Below are 24,830 nucleotides of genomic sequence, written 5' to 3'. Positions count from 1 at the left end.
GGATGTCCCACTACGGATGTGTCCTGTTTGCTCATTGTACGCATGCGTGGCATCTCTCTTCCACTCGATTGGAACAACCATCGATTTGACTTTTCAATCATATTTTCGTCGTTTTAATTATTAATATTATGTAATTTAACGATCGTCCACCGATTTTCAGCACAATCGGTACGGTTATTTAAAAGTAATGTTGAAAACGTTTTGAACCAACAATGGTGTTTTACAGTTACACATAATAATTCAAATTACACCCGGGATCTTTTTCACAATGTTTTAAAAAATATTGTAACACATTATAAATAAGTTTAGTGTATTTGGGATGCGTATTTATTATAAAATCGTGTTAATATTATACCCCTACCGTGAACAAAGTTTTTATAAATATATATATATAACATATGAAACTATATTGTCTTAGTACGGCCTCGTGGGCGTGTGGTTAGCGTACCTAACTCTTAACTCTTAACGGTTGTCGGTTCGAAACCCGGCAGCTGCGAAATTATTTTTTTGTACTGAAAAAAATAAATATGGCGCATGTAACATTTCAAAAGTAATAAATATATTTGAATTAATGAATGCAAATAAAAGTAAATTTATTAATTCAATTGCACATTTCATTTCACTCCTTCTTTTTATCCATACAAAATAGTGATAATTCAATAAAGATTATTCAATTTTATTCATAAAAGTATGCAGAAGTAGATTTTATCATGCAAAAGATTGAAAAATTAAAAAAAAAATTCTTCCTCAAAGAATATAATATTTTTAATGCCTAAATGGTTTGGTTGCAAAAACCTATTACGGCTCAGTCTCAGGCCGAATATGATATTTCCTTTTCTTCTGGATCAATCATTTCAACAATGTTTTGTTATTACTTTGTCGCGTTAAACTATCGTCCGTAAACCGACTTTACAGACAACCAATTTTTTTTAACAGGGTGAAGAACATCTATTAATATAATACTGTTCCTAGAATTTTCGTTTCATTTAAAATATTGTTTTCCATATTTTTCATTAAATGACATTCCGAAATATGATTTTAAAGGGTGAATCTCAGCATCACGAAATGAGCTACAGTAAATTGGCCTAACGTAAACTCTTTCCTACTTTCCATGAGGAATTATCTCCTGGAGTATTTCCATACTAACTGTATGAAATACGGTTTCCAGGCAAGTACAGGATTATAGAATATTATCATATTCTCATACATAGAGATACATTTCACGTTAGGCTAAAATTTAAATAAGTATGCCTAAATGCTGTTTCTACTCCTAGTGCACCATTTACCTGAAGGCCTGTGAGCCAATATTGTGAGGATTTAATCAAGAGCAACCAACAAGTCAGCTGGCAGTGAACGGACTATATCCACCCGAATACTAAACAGTTGTGGGTACCATCTAATATGTATCTGAACTAGGTAGTTATTCTAACCTCTACGTGACTTAAAGCAGATCAATTTTTGTTTCCTGGTAATGAATATTTTACCTCTATTAATGCACGGAGGTGAAAATTAAATGGCTGCGCTAGCTTGTTTATAAAAACCGTAGTTTAGTGAACTTTGCCAATAACATTTCAGTTCCTAGTGTTGTATGGACATGGCATTGTCATGCCTAATTGCCACTAGAGGCTTGACGGTAAACAGAAAAACTATAGCTTTTAGAGCCGTAAAATATCCTTTGAGATAACTGGTCTTTTTTTTTTAATTTCTTCTCCCTGAAACTCTGTAGAATGTAAATTTTTATTTTCCTAGTAATGTGCGGTAACTACTACAAACGCTAAAGGAGGATTGTTCATACTGCACACCTTCCTTTGGGATTGATCAAGGCTAGTGAACTGTATTTTGGTGCTACTCCTAACTAATAGCAAACGGTAAATTTCGGTATTGCGGGCTTATCTCTGCGTTTACATTCATCAGTACATTAGTTTGTATTTGCTCCGTATCTTTCTGATGATTTCCAAAGCATTATTTTATTGATGTGTTACCTAGTGGCACCCGGTACATGGCATTTGGTGGGGAGTAATTTTGTGAATGTGACGTAAGTCAAGGAACGGAAATGTGTAATAACCACGGCGCTGCCATCTGTGGCGGATGGCGGGGACCAAATTTCAGAAAGACAAAGTGTAACTTTATGGTTTTAACTATTTTTGAACTATAACAAGATGTGCAGTAATTTAATATAATATTTAATTTTTTTTAATATTTTATATTTTTCCAAGCCTTTTTCGCCTTTATGTAAGCCGTTTAATTATATAGTTAAAATTTCGGTCTTATAATCAAATGATTCACTAGTTGGCGTAGCTACTCCGAATACGAATTCTAGCGGCGGGTGCGGAAACTACGTGTGGTTCACGTTCAGAAATGTAGTGGAAAACACGATTTACGTATATGTATCACATTCGGCAACATTTTAAATGATTATTCATTAAATTTCGCGTCCAAGTTAAGTTTTTATTATAAGTGTATTTTGCAACAAGAGAACACATGAATTTTCTCGTTACCGAGGTTATATTTAACACATCTCTGGCAAGTATTGAATGACCTGCTCTCATTTTATATATATTACTGATTAACTTTTGTATGCTTTATTAATTTTAACAGTATAATTTTCAAACGCCATTTAACCTGCTTCATTTTTGTAAACATTTAGGCACACTACCTTCCTGAACCTTGCATTGGAATTTCATATCTACTTAACTGAATAAACTTAAAAATAGTATGTATTTAAAAAGGGTTTTGTAAACTTAACAATTGTGTTCTGTTAAGACAGAGTCTTAAAAGTAGTTTAAAACAACGATGAAAGCTTATATTTTCATTAATTTTTTTAATAGTTAATTATAACGTCAACAAACAGATCCTTGTTTCCTGACTAGCGACATTGACAGACTTAAAATAACTAAAAAAAAAAATTGGTTGTCTGTAAAGTCGGTTTACGGACGATAGTTTAACGTGAAAACATCATAACAAAACATTAATGAAATGATTGCATACTTTTATGAATAAAATGGAATCATTTTTATCGAATTATCATTATTTTGTATGGATAAAAAGAAGAAGTGAAATGAAATCTACAATTTAATTAATTAATTTACTTTTATTTGCACTTATTATTTCAAATATGTTTATTACTTTAACGAAGAAATTATTTTAACTATAACTTTTGTACATGTTTGCTATTTAACTTCTTCCGATCTGTGTTATTCTGTTAAGGATAGGACGATGATAGGAAAAGTAGGAAACGAATGGGAGTGTTTCAAGTTTAATGTGCCTCGAAAAATTCAAATCGATGGTTTTTCCAATCGAGTGGAAGAGAGATAGATGCGGCTCAAGCGTACAATGAGCGTAACGGGACCCAGCGTAACGGGACAATGAGTCATCCTTTTTCGTGCGTGCAGCTGGCGTTCATCGGTTTACTAGACGTTGTCACGTAAAAGAATTTGAAGTTTTGTTTTTTCGTCATTTAACAATTCACTCCTTATCCTTCGACCAGCAACCCGGCTTTGGCACGGCTGTATTCTCGTCCTAATTTGGAAATTTATCTACGAATTGGTAGGTCCACGGGGTTATTAATTTTGGCTTGTAGCGTAAAGACAAACAACAAACCCCGGCGCAGAATACACAGGCTCTCAAAAAAATTTCATTAAGCTGCGAAAAATTATAATCTACGTTCGAGAAAATTTAATCCGTAAGTTACTGTAAATATTTGACGAAAGGTTTTCTATAAAATATCAAAATTTTTTCCGGAAAGAAAACAACCCTTCACTTAAGACAACAAGTTTTATCCAAATCACGTTTGTTTGCTTTCTTCCAGTGGTGTAAGGAAACTTTTTTTTTTCAACTTGCCAGTAAATATGTTTAGAAAATTTTTGATTATATATATTTATATAAGTTAGTATTAATAATATTTAAAATATTCATTTGTATTCCTTTTCATTACATGCGTTTTGCAGTTGTAAAAGCATGATGTTTACATTAAAAAGTTTCAGGCTAATTTTTCTGTAAACATATTGAACGTCTATGAATGTGTGAATATTTCGTAACATGTAATATTTGTCCTTTCTTCTCAGTCACTAGTGCTAAGAGTATTGAAATTTAACTCAGGAAAAAACTAAATAACTCTCAAACCACGTGAAAGGTGACTTAGAACTCAGTAGCACAGGTTGTAATAATTGTGGTCTTCAAAGTCACCGAACAATGAAGTGGCCCTCCCCCCTCCCGTAAATAAAAGAAATCGTGGATCGCTTAGGTTGAAATTACGAACGCGTTATATTTTATGTGGCCTATCCTCGTTTCAGATGTTTGGTATCTTGCCGTGACGATAAATTGCTCGCTGTAAAAAAAAATAAAAAATAACCTCTCGCGATAACGTTTGTGCGTCGAGTTTCCCGGATAAATCCCTCGCTAACAAGAGGTCCGTGTAACAAGGGGGGGGGGGGGAAGAGGGGTGGCTTGCGTGCGCGCGCGAGAAAAAGAGGGTTGTTCTCCCCCTTAATTGCTCGCGTCGTAACCCGAACGCAACGTCCGATCGACCGCGGTAAAGCAGTAAAGTGGCGGCGGTAAATTTGCGCGTGGCTAAAGACCGCTATGGGATGAAAATATATATATATATGTATTAACCCGTCCGTGGCCTGCGAAATGATTCGACGGTCAATTATTGTTACTTCCTTTTTTTTATTATTGCCTTCCTTGCTTTGCGGCAACAATACATAGTCTCGCTGGTTTGTTTCAGGAAGTCGTGTGTCGTTACTTGCGACGTGAAAGTCCCAGCATCGTGGATTTGTCCGCTCTTTGTAAATTACCTTGCGAGGTTAAAGCGCTGGGGGTTTCGTTGTTTTATATGATTTGTTTCGCGTAATTTTTGAATTTATTTTACTGTCTGATTGGTACGTTTGTTATGCACGCCAATTTTTTTTTATTTCCGTCATTTACATTATTCCAGAACTTTTCTTATCTCTTTAAATTTTCTTGAATTTTGGTCTCTCTAAACATCTTCTATACTCAAAGTTAAATTCTTTTTCTTGTGACCAATCTTTCTAAAAAAAAAAAAAAAACACACACTAACATAAAACACCATATGTTTCAATTTTAAATTGTAATTTAATTGATTGTTTATTCTTTGTGTATCGGATTTAATATTTTTTTAACGAAGATTGAAAATAAACTATACTTTTCACTGTTTTACTTTCCTCACTACCCCCACCCACTCCTTTTTTTTCCTTTTGCAGGTTAAATTTCAAGGGATGGTTTTCCGTGTTATAAATGGATATTGAGGTTATTGGGTTAACTTTTGTCCATACATTTTTAAAATGTACAAACCTTACATTTTCGTTTGTTTACGGTTCGTTTGTATCATTCTGGTTAATGCAGAATCATGATAATCTTTCTTTTGTTATAAATGCTGTGATGAAAGTATCGCTATCTTTGAAAATGATCACAATAAATGAAACTGTGTGTGTTTTGATGTTGCGGGGGAAAGTTGAGCTGAAAATGAAGTTGAGGGAAATATACTGAACATTTAATGAACCTTATATCAATGTATTGCAGATATTTTCTAAAAGCTTTGTTGCAGAACATGATTTCATTTTACACGCACAAAGCATTTAAAATAAAAATATTTTGTTAAATAGCTTTTGCTAATAGTGTTGACTTTTTTTTTACCCCTTGTTCCTCTGTTCCTGATTTAGCAACAGCGAACAGCAAACAAAAAAAAATGTTTGTTCTCTATGTAATCGCAACAAATGATTCAATCCCTAGGGGAAGGGAGGGTGAATAGGGATTGGAATGTATTTACAAAATATTATATTTTACTGGCTACACGTTGAAAGCATCGCATTTAAAAGAAAACTGTTTATTATTTGAACTTTAGTTTTCCGAATTTTTTTTTACGTGAATATTAAATATTTCGCTTGTAAATAAACGTGTAGTACAAATTGTCTCCAGATGCAGATGAGTCCAAAAGGTTTGTTTTTTTTTTACTTCAAAAAACCTAACTGTCCCTTTATGGTTGGACTTTAATTTTTTTTTCAGTTTGTGTTTTACTTCGACATTAAAATTTGTTGTAAATAAAACTTCTCTGACGCTAGGGGACGTTATCTCACAAACATTTTTAGTGTATGTAAAAAGTGTATAGTTAATAACTGATGAGAAAGCACACCTGTGTTATGGGGTTCTTGGGTAGGGGATCGCACTTCCTTCTACCCCGTTCAACGTACGTGGGATGCTGTCATAACTAAGGAACACACAACTTAGAAACACACAACTTAGAAATACACAACTTAGAAATCGTAACTTAGAAACAAAAAATATAATTTTACAGGTAATGTGTGCATAACTTGTTCTAGTTCAGAATTGTGTGTTTCTTAGCTACGATAGTTCTAAGTATTATGCCTCTAAGTCATGATGGTACTAAGAATTTTTTTTCTAAATTATGGCATTTCAAAGTTGTGTGGCTTTGCGTTGTGTGTTTCTTAGTAATGCGTTTATAACGTTTCTAACTAATGACACTTTTTAATTTATGCGGATTTTTTAGAGTTATGATTGTTCTAAGTTGTGGCTTTATAACTTATTTGAGAGATTGCAACGCGCGGTGTGGTACAAGATGGACAGTATTTTCCAAAAAATTCCTTTTTGAAAACCAGGTCTTAATCCGAGGTTCAGTATTTTTTTTTTCAAGTCTTTCCACTTTTATTCGATCCGTTTCATCATATTGTTAAAAATTTCTGTCCATAAATTGAATGATTCGATAGTCGACTTAGCGGCTCCGGCAGCGAATTCTAGTGGCAGGTGCGGAAACTACGTGTGATTCGCATACAGATGTGCAGTTGAAAACACAATTTCCGTACGTTTACCACGCCCGGCATTATTATTATTATTATTATTATTATTATTATTATTATTATTATTAAGTATTCGACGTTAAAATTTCTTGTCCGAATTCGTATTACAAGTGTAATTTTGAACATGAGAAAAACATGACTACTTAAGAGACTCACTCACGTTGAAGTTAAGTATCTAAGCAACTGTGATGTCCAGAGAAACTTTAAGACACGGCGACTTTGATTGGTCGATTCAGGCAGTAAAATAAATTAAATATTCAAACCCATATCTCGCCTCCGACTTGCATCGAGCTCGTAAAGACGCTGCGGCCTGGACCTGAGATAAAGACTAGCCCACGGAAAGCCCCACATGAGACTCACTTATAACGTTTCCCGCGTCCGAGAGAGAGAGAGAGAGAGAGAGAGAGAGAGAGAACCCTTGGAAGTTAAAAAAATTTTTCTCCCCTTGCAAGAATTCCTCCGGCCAGGCAGGCATCGCGTGTGGGCATAACTCGTAACAAGCGCGGGACAGTTTAAGTAATACGAAACCGATCCATTTCCGGATTGCCCGGCGTGACTAATGGGGGTCGCGATGCAGAAGGGATGATAAATGCCAACCACCCCCCTCCCCCTTCCTCTTCCCAACTTACTCCTCTGGCTGCAAAAGGTTTTAAAAAATAAAATAAAAAGTTTTAGACTGCAGATACGGTGCGTGGCGTGGAAGGTGAAATATATATACCCGACCCGGCCCAGGTATCGCGGCTTGTGTGAGCGTGTTGGTGGGGGGGGGGGGGATAGAGAAGGATGGGATTGAGGGGTAGTGGCGTATCTCCTATGTTCGTCACTGTTGCATGGGTTGGAGAGAGGATGGGGGGGAGGTAGTCTCTCTCCCGGGTGTTTGATAGCGAGGGGGTACATCAATCAGGTCGAAGGGGTGGGGCTGGGACTTGAGTGGTGTCCGATAGCAGGCGGGGCTTGGGGAGGGGGGGGGGAATACTGATGAGGAGGTTGAAATGTGAGGTGGAGGGAGGGAGACAAGCTGGCAACCCCCCCCCCCCTCCATGGCCCCCCTCTCACTCTAAGGAGCAGGGCAACATGGACCAACTTCGGTCAGGATGCGACGGATGCTAACCCAATTACACCTCAGCAATTTTTATTTTTAATTTTTATGTGTAACATCTTAGCTCTTGTGATGTGTCCGGCGGCCGCCTAGCTGTCGAGTTTCACCGCGGCCGGGCGTATGTGTGTTCGAGTGCCGGGCGGTGCACTCGCTGTTAGCCTAATTTAAGGGGTGAGGTACCCCCAAGAAGGAACTTAATCCATGACGTAGAGACCTGCAAAATTCGCGGATTCAATGACCTCCAGGATATACTCTACTACACTCTACACACTCGGGCAAATGCCACACCTGTTCATTAGCTGCTGACTTGTGAGTCGTCTCGACCGAGTGTCTGTGATTCGACACTTCTTTGAGTGAGGGTCTCTAATTGGCCCTCATTACTCCAGATTAACAGAGAACCAATTGCAGAAGCAGCGCTAAGGTATAATTATTTGAATTGTAGCATATCACGAAATGAATCCGCGAATGTTGCAAGTCTCTATCCATGAGTTGCAGTTGCTGATTTACTACTGCCTTCGACTATACATTTGTTTCTCACAAGCACAGAGGCAAGCATCTTAAGGTGCCCGCCTCGTCAGGGGTTTATGTGTGTCAGTGAGGCGGGATGATAAGCGCGACGCTCGCTGGTGCTTCTAGCGCGGTGTCTCCTCTGGACTGGCGCGCAGTCTTCTCGTCGTGCACAGGATAGCTGTGAAATTTGTGCGGTAACCATAACATTATATGGTCGATAAATGATGATAAAGGGGTAATGCAAGTCCCTCAAGTGCTTTAAAGATTCTGCACCGGTTGTTTTACGCCTAAAAAATTACTCTGAAAACATGCGTTTTGGCCGTTTTAACTCTTCTAAAACTACAGTTTGAAAACTTGATCCGTAATCAAAATTACTTTTCGGCCCTCGGAGAACTGTTAAATGCTTTTCGTAAGCAGACCCCACTCGAATATCATTAGTATTTTGGAAATCCTGTTTTTTTCCTGAAGCTCTGCGCACCGTATGTGTGCCCGGGTAGGCGGGGCCCTTAGCAACGGAAACGTTGGATAGTTTGAAAAGTCCCGACCAGAATGAAGCCCTCGGCCTGGATATTTCGGCAAACGGTGAGCACCCGCTGAACACATCCCTTGTGACGTTTGGATCTTTGTTGGTCAATTTCAGGCGCGGTGACGCACATCCGTGTTCCCATCACAGAGTGCGTGTATGTTCCGTGGTTAAGCAGCGAATCTGGTGAACAATCTAAACTAAACCGTGGCCGCTTAAAATGCTGGTGCTGAAAGTTAGTTTGATGTCACCAAAGTAGCTCGGTAAAAATAAAAATATTGTTATCCCACTTCTGACACCAAAAATGTTACGATCGCGGGTTCGTTAAGGATAGCCCAATTAAAGATTTTATTACACTACACAGTTTTATTGATTGCCACTACTTATGTTACTCACAAATAATCTCCTAAAATGGTAAATAATCAATTGCACTTAAAAATAATGTTGCTTCCCCAGTCACTCGGTTTCCACACACACACCGCACACCTCGCTGGGCCGCACCTCTGGCGCAACTCTCGCCGCAGCTCCCCTCGTGGTCCTCCGTCGCAGGACTCCGTCACTGCACTCCGCCGCCGCCGACGCACTTGCTTTCGCCGATGATCCGCTCGCCGCCTCACTCGGAACTTCGCTCGGAACTCCGCTGCGCCCGCGACACTTTCGCCCGGAACTGAACTCTGTCCTGGAACCTTCGTCCAAGGACTTCACCGCTCGATCGCCCGGAAACTCTGCCGCAGGAAACCTCCCGACTCCAATGAACTGACTTACTTCCTGCCCTGGAACCTTCGTCCAAGGACTTCGCCACTCTGCCGCACCCGCGGCACTATCGCCCCGGAAGCTCCGCAGCGGGAACACTCCCAGCTCACAGCTGAACTCCTCCTACTCCGACTCTCTCTCTCTCTCTCTCTTTCTCTCTCGAGGCCACCGTTCTCGTTTTATCTAACAGCCGCAATTTCCAGAACTCGCGAGTGCGGCCGGGGCCAGTCGCGTCATTCCGCGCCGACCCGACGGCAGAAATCTCTCGAAAAACGTGTCGGCGACTCGCGCAACCCCGCAGCTGTCCGGTGTCAGTTACGTGTCAATGGCAGGAGGTAAGGAGGGGGAAAAGCGAGAATCCTTGTAATCTTCCAGGCGCGCGCGGCGCATATCATGTTGCGGCAGCCGCCAGCCAGCTCTGCACCTGCACGTGTCGCGGCCTTGCTCACGTTTGTAACAATATTTTCAAATTAAGTGGTTGGCATTGTTAAGGGCCTCGGCTACCTGGGGATAGACTCCGAAATGCGCTCTACTAGTGAGTGGTGGGCGTTGAGTGTCGCCAGGTACCCCGCCTGCGAGCCGTGTGAAGGGCCTTCTACAATGTAACAGAGCACGACCTCATCTGCACGTCGTCTCCGCGTCGCTGGCACAAGTTCCTCGCCAGGCGCGCCCTGACGCAAAGTCCGTTTGTCATCCGTCGGGTCAAGAGGCACAGGGTTTTTTTTTTCCGGAAATACCTCAGCGGCACTTGATGTAGGCTTTTGGACATACGCCATTGCTTAGTAGGTATGTCCAGAAGCTTACATCAAGTCTTGCACTCCTATTGCACAAATCTTTCAATGATAATACCTCAGCCGCACACACGCAGGATTCATCCTCTGGTTTGCACAGCACACACAGGGTAATGTAAATAGTTCTACGTACATGGCCGCTGACGTTAAAACAGAGTACAAACATTTCCTACGCATCAGCCGGCTAAATGCGCATACGCCCTCTCCAATGCATCACAGGAACTACGTCTCACAAGTGACCCACAGAATGATAATTGTCTTTAAAAAATAAGCTTGGATAAAGTAAGCATGCCAACGTGTGTCCCTTCCAGAAATCCTGGACACAACACTCTGTATGCGGCATTTGGCGAGGGATTTAATTTCACGAATGCGACGGAGACAATATTGTAACAACCACTGTGCTGCCATCTCTGGCTGATGGCGCGAACCAAAGTTCACAAAGACAAAGGGAAACTTCATGGTATTAACTGTTTAATGAATTTTAAAAAAGATGGACAGTGTTTTAATAAAACTGTTTGTCGAAAATCAGGTCCAAGGATGGGGTTAAGGATTTTCTATAGTCTTTTTTTCTCTCGCTTTTATCGGAGCCGTTTCATTATGTAGTTAAAAATTTGGGTCTGCAAATCGAATTGTTCGATAGACGACGTAGCTGTTCCGGCAACGAATTCTAGTAACGGGAGAGGAAACTACGTCTGATACGCGTCAAGAAATGTAGTTGAAAACACAATTTGCGTATCTTTATCACGCTAGTAATTATTTTAAAGACTTCTACGTATAATTTCGTGTCCAAGTTTCGTGTTACAAGTGTATTTGGAACATGAGAACACATTAACTTGCTCGTTACGGAGGATTGATGACACACTTTTCTGACGAGTACTGAATGACTCGCTGACATTTTTTTTTTAAGTGAAACTTCTTTACAGCCGGTAGGGTTAATGGAGGTGGTGACCCATAACAGATTAACTTAAAGTGCTAATGTTCAGGATTGGGACGCTCGATGGCAGGGAGGAGTAGGAGGGTTCAACGAATTATAAAGTAGACATTCGGAAAATAGCAAGACTCTTAGGCTTTATTTTTTTTCCGTCAATATTTTTGTCACTATTTTGAACCGCCATTTGTGAACATTCATTGTGTAGGTAAGTATTTTATTATTTTAGATCTGTAACTCTCACACAAGCGATGATCCTTATTATGCACACTCGCACAACCTTTTTCTTTTACTAAAAAAATTATGTTAAAAAATTCGAGACGAAACATAAAATGCAAGACATGTATAGTCAAAGTCGTATCCAATGGGGGAGGTGCAGCAAATAAAAAAAAATTAAATTTGTGTAAGGGTGGTTTTGATATTCAAACTCTTTGAAAGAATTAAATTACTAAATAGAGACACTGCCTGATTTGGGAGAAGTCGCGAGTACACATATAATTTTTTTTATGATTTGTTTTATTAATCTGTACAAAATACTTTTTCAGTAAAACCATTTGCTATAGTTTATTATTTTATTGCACGATTTACCGCCAATACTCGTGAATGAGAATTAATAACCCTAACACACACTCACCCCCCTCAAACCCTATAATTATTTTCGCTGTCGTTATGGATCCACAGGAACCAACCGTCGTATGATAGCAATGCAAAGTGAAAGAAGAAAAAAATTAAAAATAACCTAGCCTTAAAGTGGAGTCACACACGCCATGTTGATAATTTTTTTCTTGTAATTACTATTAGTTAACGGCTATTTCTCTAAATTTAACACTATAGCTGTCTTGCATCTGTTGTTCTCTAACAAAAATATTTTTTTTTCAAGATCAATTTCCAGAGTTACATATAGCGGGTCCAAAATGACACGCGAATGTGTACAAGATAATAATAGTGCTCAATCTGATTCCCAATGGTCAAAGTTATTTGCAAACCGTTCCATGAACTGCGCACGTCAATAAGCATAATAAAAAACAAAACAAAGTACAATTATTGTGAATATTCGATCATCTTTTCAATTATTTAAAAAAAAAAGATATGCTTGAATGAAAAATCAATTAAAATATAAAATTTTGAGCCAATTTTCGTAACTGATAATCCGTATTAGCTCGATATAAAAAAAACTGTATTTCATATATTCAAAAAAAATAACCATAGCCATGCTGTTGGACAAAGTTACGGTGTTTTTTCCTTGTAGTATTACAAACGGTTTCCTTGGCAAGTGGTTTCCAAAGGACTCTTCGGGGAGTACCGCCCGATTGTGCATTCCGTGGAGCTGCGGCGGCGGCGCGTCAAAGCGACCTCGAGATGACTCGAGCCCAAGGAGGAAGGGGGGGGGCCGTAATCACGAACCCCCCACCCCCACCCCCTAACTTGTCCAACCACCCTTTACTGTGACGTCACCCGCGAGTGGTTTGCCTCCCCCCCCCCCCTCTCCAAGCCCCTGCAGGGCCTCAAGACGTGTCCCTTTGGTCAAGTCCCGAAATTACGCGGTCGCCTGGAGCAGAGGAACGAGGCGGCTTTGCCGCGAGATTACGAATTGGGGGCCGGAAAGTGGAAGGTTTCAAAAAGAGACGGATAGATGTTGGTGGCGTGTGGGGGGAAGGTTGGGTAAAGGAACCCTATCACGTCTTCGCCACACAAAGGGGCTTGTTAAGCGTCTCAGTAACGGCTACTCCACGGTATGTTCGACGCGAGTGTAAAAAAAAAAAATCGGGGACATAGTTTAAAGATCTCAGGCTTTCGCGCTCCCATTTGTCTGGAGTTTTGTTCGGCCCCTGGGATTGTGGCCGACGTTAACGTTCAACGTCATCAGGGAGCAGTCGACCTACCGACCACTTTCAGATGATGGCGACTGCAACGTGGACCGAAACGTCGGTGTTTTCTTCGCCTTCACGACGCGGCCAAAACCCAGCAACTCCGTCTGGGAACATGGCCGCGAGTTTTTGACTTGACAACGTCTAATAAATCGATGAACGCCGGCTGCACGCACGAAAAAGTGTCCAGTTACGCACATAGTCCCGTTACGTTGTGTCCCGTTACGCTCACTGTACGCTTGCGACACATCTATCTCTCTTCCACTCGATTGGAGCAACCATATATTTAACTTTTTCGAGGCACATTAAACTTGAAACACTCCCATTCGTTTCCTACTTTTCCTATCATCGTCCTATCCTTAACAGAATAACACAGATTGGAAGAAGTTAAATAGCAAACATGTATAAAAGTTATAGTTAAAATAATCTCTTCGTTAAAGTAATAAACATATTTGAATTAATGAGTGCAAATAAAAGTAAATTTATCAATTAAATTGTAGATTTCATGTCACTCCTTCTTTGTATCCATACAAAATAGTGATAATTCAATAAAAATGATTCAATTTTATTCATAAAAGTATGCAATCATTTCATCAATATTTTATTATGTTGTTGTCACGTTAAAATATCGTCCGTAAACCGACTTTAACAGACAACTTTTTTTTTATTTTACTTAACGCGATCGCGTCGTGTGAATGGGAAGTTCCAAAATAAAATAAAAAAAGGACAGTAGTTTCAATCATCTGTTCACGATTTCAATAGCAATGTTATTTATGTTGCATGCTCGATGTATATTTATAACAATAAATCGGCGATGCCTGCACTCGTACTAGTCCGGGTGACGTCAGCCATCTTGGCTTTCTCCCTCTCCCCTGAATAGTTAGGTCCGTTAGGCACCTGTGATTGGCGCCATGTTTGGAATAGTCACAAGATTTTCTTCCTTATAATAGTCGTTTCTTCCGATTCCGATTGTATAAATTCGCCATATGCCTCGACATTGTAATTTTTTTTCTAACTATTCATCATATTTCAGTCTCACAGCTGTTCTGTCGTAATTTTTTTTGATGAATTTGATTTGATTCAGATTGGTTGACGCGAGTGTCCAATACATGCACTCAAAGTCGATGACTCGTCTGGTCTCGAGCTTTCGAGTCATTTGCTAATCATACACGTGTTGATCTGTAATTAGACACAAAAAAATTGTTCATAATGGCACATGCATGAACTCTTACCCTACCTATAAATAAGCGCGACTCGATAGTATACTAACAACCAGTTTAAATTTTGTAAAGTTTCAAAATCTATCTTGTTTTCGTTAGACTCGTCACTTTTCGAACTGGCATCACGATTTGTAAGATGTATTAAAGTAAAAATTCTTCTTATTTTGGATGGAGAAGAGTGGATTCAAAGATCACCACGGTGTAAATGGTCAAATTACTAGCCTGTCCCCCGAGGGGCGATACCTGAGTTCGAATCTCTGTGGATTCGTCCAGCCTTTCTTGTTTTCACGTTTAGAAGAAAAAAACTGATCAGAGAAACGACGTTATAACAAACAGGCATGAAATAGGTTTTTACGATGTAGGTAGCGTGTTATCAAAAACTGCAGTGCCAGCAGCAGCATGAATTGTATGCGTAACATTCGAATCTATAAACTGGGGCTTAAAACAATTGTTGCATGAAGTTGCATGAAGCTCTATGTTACCAACAACCCCATAACTCTACCTATATTAACACTCTGTATATGAGTTGAACTTGCTGAAATTTTGTTTCTAAAACCGTTTTTTTTATGTATAACATAACTCTCTTGAATGGAACAGAAGTCGAAAGAACGGAAACGTGTAAACACGGACATGTAATCTGTGGCGGATGTCACAGATGGTAGAAAGTATTTACAGAGTGATTTCAGTCGTTTAAACAAAAACGTACATATATATACTTAGTGTAATAATACATGTTGTAAAATTATTCAGGTTAATAATTTATTTTAACGAATTCTTCATTCAATTTTGTGTCTAAGTTTCGTGTTTTTTTTTATGTATTTGCGACACGAGAAAACGCGAATTTTTCAAGACTTTTTCGCTTTTATCGGAGCCGTTTCATTATATAATTTAAAATTTTTGGTCTGCAAAAGGAATGATTTGATAGTCGACGAAGCTCCTCAGACAGCGATTTCTAGCGGCGGGCGCGGAAACTAAGTGTGTTTCGCGTCAAGAAATGCAGTTAATTTGTAAAACGGCATTATTTTATAGGATTCTACGTTTAATTTCCTGCCTGTGTTTCGTATTATAAGCGTATTTTCAACATAAGAGCACAAAGAATGTGTTCATTACTGAAGTTAATTGTTACACATATTTGGCGAGTACTGAAATTCTCGCTTTGTTGAGCTCATAGCAGTTATTTTACTTTTATACTTTTAATAATACTTTTTAAACAAAATATGAAAAACAACACTACCTTTGCTGGTGTGAAAATTCTTAACTAAAGTGAAAACGTTTCTGTCACACACATATGGTGTTAAAATTTAAATATATAGGTATACTAGCTGCAGTACCCGGCTTTTCCCGGGCTGAACACCGAGTGATATATTGTCTGCGAGTTACAGCGAAATGGATAGCTATATTTCCAGTGTGGTGGACATTAATAAATGACACATAATTACTGTTTGTGTATCTGTGACCTATGGTTTTCTGTTTACCCATGGCGATCGGTTGAAAGGTTTAGAAGTTGATGCGCTACAGCGCCATCTAGCGGCGAGTTTAAAAAAAATGGTTAGCATAAAAACCTTCTCCATGATAAAAACACTTCGATGTGCCCACTTCCATGGCGATCGGTCAAACGGTGTAAGAGTTTATCGACGTCATACATGCCAACATCCAAATATATATATTCTTATATTTCGAAATTTTGGGGCTTTCACTTTTGCGGATAGTGGATGTTCAGGACCTCGAATGGTTTGGAACACTCCATCTCGAAAGAATAGATATTTGAAATTCCTGAAATTGTCGAAATTTTGGGGCTTTGTTCCCAGAGGGGGACGGGTGGTTCGAGGACCCTGAATGGATCGAAAACACTTAAAATCGAAAGAGATAGATTTTTTAAATTTTTTAAATTTTTTAAACTTTCGAAATTTTGAGGCTTTAACCACCTGGGGGGGGAGGGGTGATGTTGAGGACCCCGAATGGCTCGGAAACACTCCAAATCTAAAGAAATATAAAGGAATATAAGTATGTAGGCAATTAACTGTACTCCTATCTACCATAATAACAATATTGACAAATAGAAAGCTTATTACCTACCTATGAATAATTATCTAAATAAATTAATAAATAACTGCATGTTTAAGAATTTACGTACATACATAATATTAAACTCAAACTATACACAAAAAAAACTAAGGATGTTTTTGAAACTATTTTTTATGTGTCATAATGTTTAAAACATTTGTAGGATTTGTTTATATGTAAAACTGTGGTGGCAATATTCCGCTTATACAAAGGAGTATAGAAATTAATAGAGATATCACTCCCTGTACACACCACAAAACTTCGAATAAGTAAAAAAAAAAATAGTCCAAAATGAAACAAAAATTATAAATAACAACTAATTTGACAAAAAAATTTATACAACTGGAATGACAATGTTAGCATCCGCCTGAAATTTAATAGAAGTAGGTAGGTAAGAATATATATATATATATAAGAAATTAAATGAAATTAAAAAATACATAAATAAAATTATCTCACACTCAACCAAACATAATGTTTAATATGAAATAAAGGAAGATGGAAATTACACGTAACTATTCTAATTAATAAAAAAAATCAACTTTCCTGAAATAGTAATATTCAAATTTTTCAACAATATATTACATAATTGATAAATATTTCTGGTCTTCGGTCTCGGCAGCCCTAAGACTCTTGACGCTCAGCAGATAAATTATAAACACTAAACCAAACTCCTTGCAAATAAGTAGGTACTGTAAAAAAATTACAATATTGACAAATTGAAAATATTAGTAGGCCCTACCAACCTATGAATAAATTTCGAAGAAATTTATAAGTTTAAGAATTTATGTAGGTACCTACATAATATTAAACTTGAAACTATCCACACAATAAAAACCTAAGAATGTTAGTGAAACTAATTTTTTTTATTTGTCATAATACTTAAAATACTTATGTTTCCAAAATGAAACAAAGTATAAATAATGACCAACTTGACAAAAAAAATTGTACAACTCGAATGACATTTAAAACATACACTTGAAATTTAAAAGAATTATGAGTGCCCTAGGTAGGGAGAAAATACATAAGAATAAATCAAATTTAAAAAATGGGTGCGTGTACTTAGGTACGCGCATGTGAAGTTATACTTCTTTGGCATCATTAAAAAATAGTTTTTAATTGCATGCAAAAATATTGCGTGGAGTCCCTCCACGTGGAAGAAGTGAAACTTCGTAATGTGTAAATGAAAATAGGAAGGGGTAGAAATTGATATTTAGTGAAATCATATTGGATCAAATGAAACTAAAAAAATAAAGGAAATAAATTTGTAACGATGCATCGATTGATCTTCAGAGAGAGAGAGAGAGAGAGAGAGAGAGAGAGAGGCCTATTGAATGTCTATAAAACTAACTTTTTTATGAGAGCAGATTTTCATGAAATAAATCATGAAATCATTTAACGATAAAAGCTGTTTATTTAACCAAGCGGACGCATTCGCCCCAAGGAGAAAATTGACGCGGCGAGAACTCGTGGACATAGAGAAATGACACACACTCGCTATTTATGTGTCTATGAAACATTATTTTTTTCTGCAATTTAAATTGTAATATACAAAAACTGTATTGAAAATTGAAACAAATATGGCGACACTACAAACTGTCAAGGTCTTTATTTTTTTCTTACTCTCTACTTAGTTCCTTACAATAGCAAAACGTAACGAGATGGCTTGAAAGCTATTGCTCGGGAGACATAGAGGAATGACACTAACAGTTTGTATATCTATGACACACATTACATAAAATTAAGATATATTTTTAAACCCGTTTAAAATTTATTTTTTTAGACAAAAGATAGCCTATGTCCATCCCCAGGGTATAATCTATCTCCTTGCCAAATTTCATTACGATCCGTTCAGGCGTTCAGTCGGGAAAAGGTAACAAACAAACAAACAAACAAACAAACAGACAGACAGACAGGGTTACTTTCGCATTTATAATATTAGTAAGGATTTTTTGTTTACAATATCGCAAGAGAATTCTCAATCGGAAATCCGTAGGTTAGTCTTAATCAAGTCCTTTGCACCTAGTTCACATAGAATTACTTAAATATATACCACAGTGGAACTGCAGGGATTTCAAGATAAAATAAAGCTTACTTGAAGGAAAGAACGTTTAAGAAATAAATATTACAATAAATATTATATAAGCTTCACTTCGGGTGAACATTTATACAAAATTTTCCAGACGCATAATTGATAGTGACGTTAAAGTTGTTACTAAAAAATGTTTATGAGGTCCAAACTAATACAGTGATAGCAAAGTTTGTGAAATGTTTAACCAGATTATTAATTAATATAAATCGTAATTTTGAAATATGAAACAAACCTCGTCGTGGCTTCGGCTATTCCTACTGACTTGCTGCAAATGATATTGCTCTGACATTTAAAGCAACGCAATTTTTAGAGGGGGGGGGGGGGGGAAGCGAAATGAACTGGTCTGTGGAAACAGAAGAGGAAAAAAAGTCACGTTAACATTCATAATGAGTTTTCTCCCCTCTACAAATAATGAAACGTTCAGGGCAGAACCATTATTTTTTATTTCATCTTTCTTTTCCACGTATGCCCTTTGCAAATGCCGTGCACGAGCTAAGAGGGAACATATGGAAGGGAAGCACCATGCGTTGCCTTTAGTCTTCTCTTTCCATTCGCAAATGTCAAAAAAATCAGCTGGGGTGGATTTAAACCATTTAAAAACTTCCTCTTGTTTGATGTTTATCATGTCTTATTGTTTCCCAAAAATTTTGTACTTGGAAAAAAAAGGCATTGTTTTTAATCTAATTGTTTGCCGATATGTTTTGTATGAGATACTCTTTGAAATATTTACTATTTTATCTTTTTCACACAGTGAAACCTCGTAACATGAAGCTACTTGTCTTAATGTGTTATCAAGTGGATTGGTGGTAGGCCTTACGGTGTTAAAGACAAATATTTTTGATTTTATTTTGCGGACAGAGATTTTTTTTTCGAAAGTTGATCTAAAGTTTTTGAACCAGCACGAATGGAATTTAATAATATCAGTAGTGTTGACAGAGAAAAAATTATAATGAAAATTTAATTTAAAGGTCCAGGCAACGATTCCTTGCTATCTAATTAGAACCTTAAATATGAATTAAATGGGTTATTGTAAAATAATTTAAAAAATTGTGAGAAAATTGTGAAATTCTAATGCCCTAGAAAATTGTTGGAATGAAAGAAACGACCATTTTTGTTGACTTCTGATCTGAACAATTCAACACATGAAACAAATGCAATATTTTTTTAATAGTTCTTGTTTAAAGAATTTATAATTTTTTATATAACTTTTTTGTTTTATCACAAGGTTTATATCTTCTGATGTGACGTAAGGCGAGGATGTTATATTCTTTGTTTAAATAAATATTTGAAATTAATTTACAAAACTAAATTTAGCTGGATTAAGTAATTAACTTGGAAACTTATCAAATAAATTAGGCCACCACTACTGTAGTATAAATGTCGTAATTGCGTATTTTAAAATTACTTTGAAAATTACGCTTTATGAATTTATACTAACAAAATGAGGGAGGTTGGTAAACGTGGTATCATGACTGCGCACTCTTGCAACAAACACCAAGATTGGCCGGGGTTGCTGAATTCACGTCGTCTAAATACTACAAAGAAAATAAAAATTTTCTGTACTTCTACAAAATATTCCTGTGAAAACCAGTTGCCAAGAAATAGTTTGTAGTACTACAAGAAAGATATTGTAACTTTGTACGACACGTAATTATGGTTATATTTGCATATATGAAATAGCCTACGTTATTACAAGATACTACTGAGTATTTCTTACAAAAGTCGAAGCATAATTTTATATTTTAATTTATGTTTAATTCAAGGATAACTTTTTTAACCGTGGAAAACTAATCGTATTTTCAACAAATTGACTTAATTTGGTTTTATCGTGCTTATTATGTGCGCAGTTACAACTGGAAAGCTATTTAGAGAACTGTTTGGTAATAACTTTTAACTATTGAGGTACTGGGACAACACGGTAAGAATCCGAACCCAGTGTTTCTGCGAACACTATTTTATAATGAAGATTCAATGTAGATGTGCAAATAAACAGATATCCGTAATTTTACATGAAAATTTCTGCTCCATTTACAAAAAAAAATGGTTGTCTGTAAAGTCGGTTTACGGACGACAGATTAACGTGACAACGTCATAACAAAACATTGATGAAATGATTGCATACTTTTATCAATAAAATTGAATCATTTTTATTGAATTATCAATATTTTGTATGGATACAAAGAAGAAGGGAAATGAAATCTACAATTTAATTGATAAATTTACTTTTATTTGCACTCATTAATTCAAATATGTTTATTACTTTAATGAAGAGATTATTTTTACTATAACTTTTATACATGTTTGCTATTTAACTTCTTCCAATCTGTGTTATTCTGTTAAGGATAGGACGATGATAGGAAAAGTAGGACACGAATGGGAGTGTTAGAAGTTTAATGTTCCTCGAAAAAGTCAAATCGATGGTTGTTCCAATCGAGTGGAAGAGAGATAGATGCGGCGCAAGCGTACAATGAGCGTAACGGGACACAGCGAAACGGCACAATGTGCGTTACGGGACACTTTTTCGTGCGTGCAGCCGGCGTTCATCGATTTATTAGACGTTGTCACGTCAAAATGTTTCGCATCCCAGTGAGAGCAGCTTAATAAATTAGTACTGCCCGCCCGGTGCTCTGATTGCCAGAGACTGATTATGCAGAGAGTGTGCATCAGCCTCGGAAGGTAGGCAGCACATATTTGTCGCTGAGTTGGACAACGTTGCAGGCATGGGTGCGCGTCCCAGTCAGAGTGCTGCTCGCCTGTCATTGGCCGCGCCAGGAGAGCGGGGTCGTACGTGTTGGTCAGGTACTCCACAGAAAATGACAGAGGGCCCTTGGGTGCAACTCACAATGAGTGATTATTACTTCTCGGTGGGGGTTCAGGCAAACAAAATATATATAAAAAAAAATTAATGTCCGTCAATCTATTTGTGCCTCGGGACGGGAGCAGTTCTGTCAGTTCCCGAAACCTCGCAATTGTTTTGTGTTAAGTCATCCTCCTACTATGTTTGTTTGTGGTGTCATCGTCGTGGTGTCGAGAGTTTGTTCTTAGTCTCGTCGCTAGGTTCACCTGTGCGTCGCAGTGCTGTAGTTACGTTGTTGTGTCGTCCGAATTACCTGTTTATTATCGTCGTTGGGTTAGTCTGTTTGTCGTTGTGTTGCCCAAAGTCTATTTGTTTTCTCTCTCTCTCTCTCTTTCTCTCTCTCTCTCTCTCTCTCTCTCTCTCTCTATATATATATATATATATATATATATATATATATATATATATATATATATATATTCATGTTGCAAACGGTTCCGTCTTTGTCAGCCCACTGTGTTTTCTGTACTGTGATTTTGTTTTCTATTCCTTCCTTTTAATTCCTTCGCAGTAATAGTACCTCAAATAGTTCCAGTTAATTTTATACCGTTCCCTGAATAGGCTTCCAATTTTAACTGCGCTCATTAATAAGGCATACTGAAACAATTAAGTTCACATTATTGAATATTGGTTTTTCTCTTCCGTGTTTTAATAAAAAAAAAATATGCTTGATGAAAAATGAATTAAAATATAATATTATGTGCCAGTTTTCGTAAAAAATTACTCAGTTTTATCTCTAAATAAAACTTCATGTACGCGATCCATAGCCAAGAGTTGTGTACAAGTTTACGATATATTTCTTGTAGTATCACAAACTATTTCTTGGCAACTGTTTTCCAAAGGATATTCTTTAAATATACAGTCCTGCAATACAGTTCTGTGAAGCTGATCCCTCAGTGGAAACATCACACTACAACCATTATTCTGGGTTTCCCTGCAGACATTTCGCACACCATCAGCCGGGCGAAATGCGCCTGCTGGCGATGTCTAAGTATTAAAGGCATGCATCGCCGCTCCCTGGTAACGAGTGTGTCGCGAAAACCGTCGGCCTGAGAAGTGGAACACTGTAATTGCGTCTGCTGGTAAACATGGGTAAACAAAGAAACACCACCTGGCGTGTTTGGTTTGCGAGATTGGCTTTTGCCGTGTGCGTTTGCTCGCTGGAGTTTGCGTTCCTGGTCGCGTGTGCTGATGAAGTGGCAACGAGTGTGTTATGGCCCGACCAACATAACTGATTATTTAGAGACCGGTAAAACTGATGGATTCAGTTCCGAATAATTATATATTTCATGCTGATTCTGCAGTTGGTTCACTGTTGATCTGTAGGACTCTTTTACCAATTAGACTTTCTCCACTAAAAAAAAGTATCGAATCACAAGTTACCCATTTGAGACACCTCACATGTCAGCAACCATTAACAGGCGACGTTTGTCCAAGCTTTCAGAGGATCTTGGAGTCTAATCCTGTAGACCATCTAACCCGCGAATTTTTCGAGTTCGTTGCTGATAGTACATTTCTCCAGGAAGTTATTAAGCAGCTTTTTCGAACAAACTCTTCAACAGTTCCGACATACGAACCTTTTGAAACCATCTGTAAGGGGGGCGTATGTATATTTCGCGAGAATATTTTGAGACTAGCTGAGCGTGAAATCACTGTAGAATCGTCTTGTGTTTCGTGGCGGGTTGAGTTCCTTTCAGGTACATTTATACTGCTAGCACACCAATCACAATAATACAGTGCTGAAGCAAATACGTCCTGAGTGGCCCAGTGAAATAAGGCGATGGCCTCTCTTGCAGACGGCCGCCAATCACAAGGAAGAAACCGCTGGCGCGGGTATACCTTGTTGCAGTGTAATGGGCGTTCAGATTTTTTTTTTTTTTTCGTGAAAAATGCCTGCCTCTTCTCATATGTTGAGAAACCTTCTTGTTGGTGGCCCAATGCCGTGGTCCACAGCTTTTTATGAACCAAAATAAAGAAATAACTCATGTTCTTTCGTTTTTTAATTAAGGGTAAAAATAACATTCCGCACTGCAAAACAAATTATGTTCCTTCTTTTCATTTTGGTAACTAAACATTCTGGGATTGCTTGGCTTCTGGGTTGTAGCCGCGTCAAAGTCGAAGATATCACCAACGTTGCAGTTACCAGTAAGTAACTTCTCCCTGATGATGGCGAATGGAACGTCGACCGAAACGTCGGTGATATTTTGGCCATCGGCGCGGCTAAAACCCAGGAGCGAAGCAACTCCACACGATGGGCGCGAAAGCCTGCGAATTACTAACGAAAAAATTATGTTATATTTTCATTAAGATGTTAAATATGGAACTAGCTGTCATACTGAAAAGAAGCCCGAGTTTGTAAAATACCTTTCAAAGTACAGGTTCGTGAAGTTGATATATAAATTAAAATCTATTTTTTAATGGAACTTTGGTATTTAAATTCGAATTTTGAAGTCCGTGTTTTTATAATATTAAAATGTTAGGATTTTTATTCATTTATCTTGCTTGCTCCAATATTATAATCAGCTTTGTTAAGTGGTATAAAATGTAATTTTGTTTATCGGTTCTGTCTTGTGAGTATGTTTCCTAGTTTAAATCTGCTAGAAACTGTATAACTTTAGAAACTGTAAGCCGTCAAAACAATAAAATCAATGTTTAAACAGGCATGATGGGTAATAAGAAATTGCTACTTTTTAGCATTGCACAAACAGTTTACAAAACACTGTGACTATCTACTCATATGGCTAGGAGAAATATTTTTTGGCATATTTATTTTCAGAAAATTCAAAATATATAACTTTATGATTTAAATTATAAATAAAATATTTAGAAATTAATTTTAAACGTCCCTGTTTAGTCTGTACCGAACAACACTTTCAATTCGAAATCGAAACTAAATGATTATGGTGCTTGATTTAAGGGAAATAATTTACAAAAATCCTTCAAAATGCCATGGTTTAACAAGATTATGCTTGAATGAGACATGTATTAAAATATAATATTCTGCGACAATTTTCGGAAATATTACTGAATATTCTCTCGAAATTCGTATTTATTAAATGCAAAAATAACTGTAGCCATGTGTTGTACAAAGTTACAATATATTTCTGGTAGTATTACAAATTATTTATTGGGAATTCTAAAGGAATCTTTTGTAAAAGGACAGAAAAAAAATGTTTTCTGTGTAGGTGTTGACCATTTGACAAATTGACGAATGGCTCCCGGGGGTAACATAAAATCCCCCTTTGTGCTCAGCGAGGTATAGATAGAGACAGGTCAAGTTAAAAAAAATAAT

The 24,830-nt window shown here is 37.5% G+C and overlaps 1 protein-coding gene across 1 annotated transcript in view; it reads left to right on the top strand.

Moving 5' to 3' along the window:
* The window catches only part of LOC134538696 (large neutral amino acids transporter small subunit 2), a 912,958-nt gene that overhangs the window by 757,505 nt on the left and 130,623 nt on the right, over nt 1-24,830 (top strand). The gene's annotated exons all lie outside the window — the stretch shown is intronic.

Source organism: Bacillus rossius, chromosome 14 (assembly GCF_032445375.1).
Source record: "Bacillus rossius redtenbacheri isolate Brsri chromosome 14, Brsri_v3, whole genome shotgun sequence".
Lineage (NCBI taxonomy): Eukaryota > Metazoa > Arthropoda > Insecta > Phasmatodea > Bacillidae > Bacillus > Bacillus rossius.
The sequence above is the reverse complement of the archived record's forward strand: the minus strand, read 5'-3'. Positions and strand labels throughout refer to the sequence as shown.